This window comes from Tachyglossus aculeatus, assembly GCF_015852505.1.
Source record: "Tachyglossus aculeatus isolate mTacAcu1 chromosome 12 unlocalized genomic scaffold, mTacAcu1.pri SUPER_6_unloc_4, whole genome shotgun sequence".
Taxonomy (NCBI): Eukaryota; Metazoa; Chordata; class Mammalia; order Monotremata; family Tachyglossidae; genus Tachyglossus; species Tachyglossus aculeatus.
The window spans coordinates 3,650,735-3,658,365 of NW_024044831.1; the positions used below are offsets into that span (position 1 = coordinate 3,650,735).

At 51.6% G+C, this 7,631-nt stretch overlaps 1 pseudogene; it reads right to left on the reverse strand.

Annotated features, from left to right (window-relative positions):
- Positions 1–682: 682 nt before the first annotated feature.
- Positions 683–1,051, reverse strand: LOC119921664 (annotated as a pseudogene).
- Between the last annotated feature and the right edge of the window lie 6,580 nt (positions 1,052–7,631).

The window sequence follows — 7,631 nt, forward strand, 5'->3', positions numbered from 1 at the left end:
TGATCAGGTTGTCCCAGGGGGGCTCATAGTCCTAATCCCCATTTTACAGATGAGGTAACTGAGGCACAGAGAAGTTAAGTGACTTGCCCAAAGTCACACAGCTGACAATTGGCGGAGCTGGGGTATGAACCCATGACCTCTGATTCCAAAGCCTGTGTTCTTTCCACGGAGCCACGGTGCTTCTCCAGCTCTGCATGCCATCAACGCCTCATAAAAATGACTGATTGATGGATTGACTGACATGGATTAGAGGCAGCGGTGAATGGAAATTCTGCAGCCAGCGTGAGTCGGTCGCAGAAATCTGGGGGGCGGGAGGGGAAATTCACATTTTTCAGACATCTGAGGGGGGCCGACGGGGGGCACTGGGGTGGCGTGAGGAAGCCAAGAACAGATGCTCATTCAATCGCTTAGTACAGTGCTCTGCACACAGTAAGCACTTAATAAATACCACTGAATGAATGACGGGGACTGGATCTTCCGACTCGGCCTTCCTGTGCCTCACGTTCTGCACACCGGGGACGGTCAGTAAATACTCTCGGTGGTGACGATGACGATGAAGACGTGAAGAGCCGGGGCTCCCCGACCCCCTAGCTCCCAGGGCACCCGTATTCGTTGGTAGACGTGCGCCTACCTGGGTGGGGAGGGAGGGCCAGACGGTCCCCAACCAGCTCCTGCCTCGGACTCATTTCTTCTTCCAAAACGTTTGGTAGCGGTCCAGCTTGAAGTCGTCCAGGACCTCGGGCTCCTCCTCCTCCTCCTCCTCCTTCTCGGCCAGCTTGGAGTCCCGCCTCCGCAGCCTGGCCTTCCTCTCCTCGGGGGACAGTGTGTCCATGTCGACGGGCGCGGCCAGCAGGCGCCGGGCTCCCCGTTGCGGATGTCGACGGTGGAGCCGTCCTCCTGCACGAGAAACACCGGATAGAGGCGGGCATAGGCCGCGCGGTGGACGCGGTCAGGGCTGCCCGGTTGGTGTTGGCCAGGGTCGGGAGCAGTGGAGGAGTCTCTTCGCGGTCGCCCGCTGCAGGACGTGGAGCGTTCTGTACAGGGTGGACATGGTTTCCCACGGCACTCATGCAGCCCCAGCGCAGGGAGGCAGCCAAACCACGTCTGTCGCTGGTCCGTCCGACCAGCGACGTTTCATGCGGCCCCGGGCTTGCTGATGCCGCTGACCGACCTAAGTCGGGCCCCTCTTCTGATGACCTGACAGGAGGCCCAAAGCTGGCACGCGCTCTGCCTCGCGGAGGTCGGGCGCCGCGCCCAAGCTCTAAGAAGAGTGTTTGACACATAGTAAGCACCGAATAAATAATATTTTAAAAATCACTGCCTCTGTCCCCTAAGAATGTGTGACCCATTGGCAAGCGGTGGAAGAGTTGGTACTATTCTGTTTATTTTGTTAATGACATGCATATAGCCATAATTCTATTTGTTCTGATGATTTTGATATCTGTCTACATGTTTTGTTTTGTTGTCTGTCTCCCCCTTCTGGACTGTGAGCCGGTTGTTTGGTAGAGACTGTCTCTATATGTTGCCGACTTGTACTCCCCAACCGCTTAGTACAGTGCTCTGCACACAGTAAGCGCTCAATAAATACGATTGAATCGAAGAATGAATGAATGAATGCGGAAGGTTAATGATTATGAGTCATAATAATGATAACAATAATAATAATGGTATTTGTTAAAAGCTTACTCTGTGCCAGGCACTGTACTAAGAGCTGGGGTGGATCCAAGCAAATCAGGTTTGACACAGTCTCTGTCCCATGGGGGGCTCACAGTCTTAATCCCCACTTCACAGATGACATATCAGAGGCACAGAGAAGTGCAGTGACTTCCCCAAGGTCACATAGCAGACAAGTGGCAGAGACAGGATTAGAATCCATGACCTGCTGACTCCCAGGCACGGGCTCTATCCACTACACCATGATGCTCCTGGGTCATGAAGATCGGTAGGCAACAGACTAGGACAACAAGGGTTTTGATTTCAGGGAAGGTAATAAATGCGTTTGTTAAGCACTTACTCTGAGCCAAGCACTGCGCTGAGCACTGGGGTAGATACACGGTAATCAGGTCAAACACCGTCCCTCTCCCCCTACAGGGAGGTAACAGTTCTAGCGAGAAGCAGGAGAGGCAGTGAATCCCCGTTCTACAAGTGAGGAAACCGAGGCACAGAGAAGTTAAGTGACTTCCCCAAGACCACCCAGTTGACAAGTGGTGGAGCCAGAATTAGGACCAAGTTCTGGCAGGGAAAGTGCTTGTTTGCTGTTATATTGTTCTCTTCTTGGTATAGTGCTCTGCACACAGTGAGCACTCAGTGGATCTGACTGATTGATTGTGATTCCCAGGCCTGTATTATTTCCACTAGGCTCTTGTTTGTGGGAAGGAAACATGTCTACCAACTCTGTCATATTGTACTCTTCCAAGTGCTTGTATGAGTGCAATAAGTGCTCAATAAATACAATTGATTAACTGAAGTATTGCTGCTTTTCCAGTCCATGAAGACATCTGCTCCCTTTCTGATTCCCTCTGAAGCCTGCAGACATGCAAAACTGCGTTTCTTCCCACAGTAGCGGAATTTCCACCCCTCGTCGGAACTCACAAAGCTTCTGGAAAACAGAGAAGACATCTCAGCGTTGGTTACCTGCTCAATAATTCCCTGGTGGTTTAGAGTGCAAAAAGTACTTTTAATGTGCTACAGATTTTTTTAGTGATATCTTCCAGCGCTTACAATGTGCCAGGAACGGTACTAAGTTCTATGATAAATACAAGATGATTTGGTTGGACACATTCCATGTCCCATGTGGGACTCACCATTTTCATTCGCATTTACAGATGAGGTAGCTGAGGCACGTAAAAGTGAAGTGACTTGTCCTAGGTTCATCAAGGCTCCCTGGCAATCTGTTGATGTGAGCCCGTTGCTGGTCAGGGATTTTCTCTATTTGCTGCCGAATTGTACTTTCTAGGTGCTTAGTACAGTGCTCTGCACAGAGTAAACGCTCAATTAATACGATTGAATGAATGAATTTCGTGAGAAGCAGTGTGGCTTAGAGAATAGAGAACGGGCTTGGGAGTCAGAGGACCTGGGTTCTAATCCCGACTCCACCACCTGTCTGCTGTGTGACATTGAGTAAGCCACATAACTTCTTTGTGCCTCAGTTACCTCATCCATAAAATGGGGATTAAGGCTGTGAGCCCCACGTGGGACAACCTAATTCCCTTGTATCTACCCCAGCGCCTAGAACAGTGCTTGGAAGACAGTAAGTGCTTAACAAATACCGCAATTATTCATTATTATTACTTTTAATTCAGGGCATCGTCTGTCGACAGCACACCTGCTCCCAAGGAACTGACAATCTAAAGGAAAGTACCCTGGGGCAGTTTCTGCTATATAAGTTTTTCCATCGCACCCTTCATGTCTCGGTTCCTCAAGCTGTAGATGACGGGGTTCAGGGTAGGAGCATCACAGAGCAGAACACGGAAAGCGTCAGTTCCAGCAACGAAGGGGAGTCGAATATCGGCTTCAAGTAGGCAGAGGAGCCGGAAGTGATGAAAAGCGTGGCGACGGCGAGGTGAGGCAGACAGGTGGAAAAGGCGTTAGCCCGGCCCTCAACGGCTGGAATTCTCAGCAGGGTCCGGAAGATTAGCGCGTCCCTTCCCCTTCCCCTCTCCCACCCAGATCTTTCCCTCCCTTTCCCCCGCCCCCACCTTTCCCCTCTACCCCCTCCCCAGAATCCCTCTATACCGGGACCAACCCTTAATCCCTCCCTTCCAACTCCCTCCCTCCCCTCCTCTCCGCCCCCACCCCATTCCAGTTCTCTTTTCTCATCCCCTCCCCTCTTCCCCCTCTCCCCGCCCAGGCCCCCTCCAACTCATTCCAATCCAAACCCTCCCCACCCCTCGCACCCTTCCCCCTCCCTCCACAGCTGCTTCCCAGTGTGGCCTTTGGAACCCCCGCTCCATTATAGGTAAGCTCCCTTTCATCCTTGACCTGTTCCTTTCCAGCTCTCTCCTCCTTCTCGCCCTAACCGAAACACGGTTCACTCCTGATGATACGGTCTCTGCTGCTGCTCTCTCCAGAGGAGGCTTATTCTTCTCCCACTCCTCCAGACTCAGTGGAAAAGGAGGCGGTGTCAGCTTCCTTCTCGCACCACAATGTGGCTTTCACACTATCCCTCCTCCTCCTTCCCTTTCCTTCCCCTCTTTCGAAGCCCATATTATTAGCCTCTACCACACCCTCCAGATTCTTGTAGCCATAATCTACCGTCCCCCTGGCCCCACCTCCAACTTCTTTAACGATTTTAACCCTTTTCTCACCTTCTTTCTCTCTTTTTCCATGCCCACTCTGATCCTCGGAGACTTCACCGTCCAATCGGATGCCTCTGGTGATTCCTCTGCCACCGACCTTCTATCTCTCCTTGACGCGGCCAACCTCCTGCTCCACCCCATCTTGTCCACTCACCAACTTGGTCACACCCTCATCCTCTCCTACAGCTGCACTATCTCCACCCTCTCCAACTCTGAAATCCCTCTCCTTGATCATTACCTTCTCATCTGCCTCCTCACACTCCTCTCCCTTGTAAATCTATATTACTATCAATCAATCAATCAATCGTATTTATTGAGAGCTTACTATGTGCAGAGCACTGTACTAAGCGCTTGGGAAGTACTAATTGGCAACACATAGAGACAGTCCCTACCCAACAGTGGGCTCACAGTCTAAAAGGGGGAGACAGAGAACAGAACCAAACATACCAACAAAATAAAATAAATAGGATAGAAATGTACAAGTAAAATAAATAAATAAATAAATAAATAGAGTAATAAATATGTACAACCATATATACATATATACAGGTGCTGTGGGGAAGGGAAGGAGGTAAGATGGGGGGATGGAGAGGGGGACGAGGGGGAGAGGAAGGAAGGGGCTCAGTCTGGGAAGGCCTCCTGGAGGAGGTGAGCTCTCAGCAAGGCCTTGAAGGGAGGAAGAGAGCTAGCTTGGCGGAGGGGCAGAGGGAGGGCATTCCAGGCCCGGGGGATGACGTGGGCCGGGGGTCGACGGCGGGACAGGCGAGAACGAGGTACAGTGAGGAGATTAGTGGTGGAGGAGCGGAGGTTGCGGGCTGGGCAGTAGAAGGAGAGAAGGGAGGTGAGGTAGGAGGGGGCGAGGTGATGGAGAGCCTTGAAGCCCAGGGTGAGGAGTTTCTGCCTGATGCGCAGATTGATTGGTAGCCAATGGAGATTTTTGAGGAGGGGAGTAATATGCCCAGAGCGTTTCTGGGCAAAGATAATCCGGGCAGCAGCATGAAGTATGGATTGAAGTGGAGAGAGACACGAGGATGGGAGATCAGAGAGAAGGCTGGAGCAGCAGTCCAGACGGGATACGATGAGAGCTTGAATGAGCAGGGTAGCAGTTCGGATGGACAGGAAAGGGCGGATCTTGGCAATGTTGCGGAGCTGAGACCGGCAGGTTTTGGTGACGGCTTGGATGTGAGGGGTGAATGAGAGAGCGGAGTCGAGGATGACACCAAGGTTGCGGGCTTGTGAGACGGGAAGGATGGTAGTGCCGTCAACAGAGATGGGAAAGTCAGGGAGAGGACAAGGTTTGGGAGGGAAGACAAGGAGCTCAGTCTTCGACATGTTGAGCTTTAGGTGGCGGGCGGACATCCAGATGGAGATGTCCTGAAGGCAGGAGGAGATGCGAGCCTGGAGGGAGGGGGAGAGAGCAGGGGCAGAGATGTAGATCTGGGTGTCATCAGCGTAGAGATGATAGTTGAAGCCGCGGGAGCGAATGAGGTCACCAAGGGAGTGAGTGTAGATTGAGAACAGAAGGGGAACAAGCACTGAACCTTGGGGAACCCCCACAGTAAGTATTACTACTACAAAAGACCTCCACTTTCTCGACCACAACCATCTTTCTCAACGCATCACACCTCACCTCGCCTCCCTATCCTCTCTACCCAATCTTGATGACCAGATTACTGCTGTCAGCTAGACCCTCTCTACTCAGCTCAACTCGCTTGCTCCCCTTTCCCTTCGCCGCTCTCGTACGACTAACTCACAGCCTTGGATCACTCCCATTGTCCGCCTCCTTCGCTCTTATGCTCGAGCTGCTGAACGCTGCTGGCGAAATCTAAACACCAAGCCAACCTTGTTCACTTCAAGTATATCCTTTCCTGCCTTAACCCTGCCCTCTCCTCTGCCAGGAAAAAGTATTTCTCCTCCCTTATTGACACCCGTGCCCATCATCCCGTAAGCTGTTCTGTACATTTAACTCCCTTCTCAAGCCCCCTGTTCCTCCCCCTCCTCCATCCCTCAGCCCCAACGATCTGGCCTCCTACTTCATTAGTAAAGTTAACTCCATCAGGTCCGAGATCCCCAAAGTCACCCCTCTCCCTTCTCCACCGCCCCCGCTCTCAACCCTATCGGCTACTTTCCCATCTTTCCCACCAGTATCTTCAGATGAGAACTCTCTCCTCTCAAGTGTTACTCCATCCACCTGTGTTTCAGAGCCCATTCCTTCTCATTTTATGAAATCTCTCGCCCCTTCCCTCCTCTCCTCCTTAACGTCAATCTTCAACCGCTCACTCTCCACTGGTTTCTTACCCTCTGCCTTCAAAGATGCCCACGTCTCCCCATCCTAAAAAACCCTCCCTTGAGCCCACCTCCCCATTTAGTTATTGCCCTATCTCCCTCCTACCTTTCCTGTGCAAACTCCTAGAATGAGTCGTCTACATTCCCTGCCTCGAATTCCTCAACACCAGCGTCCTCCTTGCCCCCCTCCAATCTGGCTCCCGTCCCATACAATCCACGGAAACTGACCTCTCAACAGTCACTAATCACCTCCTTCTTGACAGATCCAATAGATCCTACTCTATCCTAATCCTGCTCGACCTCTCAGCTGCCTTTGACACTGTGGATCATCCCCTTCTCCTCAATACACTATCCAACCTTGGCTTCACAGACTCCATCCTCTCCTGGTTTTCCTCTTATCTCTCCAGCTGGTCATTCACAGTCTCCTTCGCGGACTCCTCATCCCCCTCCCACCCACTTATTGTAGGGATTCCTCAAGTTCTTGGTTCCCTTCTGTTCTCTATCTACACTCACTTCCTTGGTGAACTCATTCGCTCCCACGGCTTCAACTATCATCTCTGCCCCTGCTATCTCTCCCTCCCTCCAGTCTTGTATCTCCTGCTGCCTTCAGGACATATCCAACTGGATGTCTGCCCGCCATTTAAAACTCAATACTTCCAAGACTGAATTTCTTATCTTACTTCCCAAACTCTGCCCTCTCCCTGACTTTCCTGTCACTGTAGATGGCACTACGATCCTTCCCAACTTACAAGCCCGCAACCTTGGTGTCATCCTCGACTCTGCTCTCTCGTTCACCAGACCGTCACCAAAACCTGCAGGTCTCACCGCCACAACATCACCAAGATCCGCCCTTTCATCTTCAAGCAAACTGCTAATTTGCTGGTTCAATCTCTCATCCTATCCCAACTGGATTACTGCATCAGCCTCCTCTCTGATCTCCCATCCTCCTGTCTCTCCCCAATTCAGTCTATACATCACTCTGCTGCCCAGATTATCTTTGTACAGAAACTCTCTGGACATGTTACTCCCTTCCTCAAAAATCTCCAG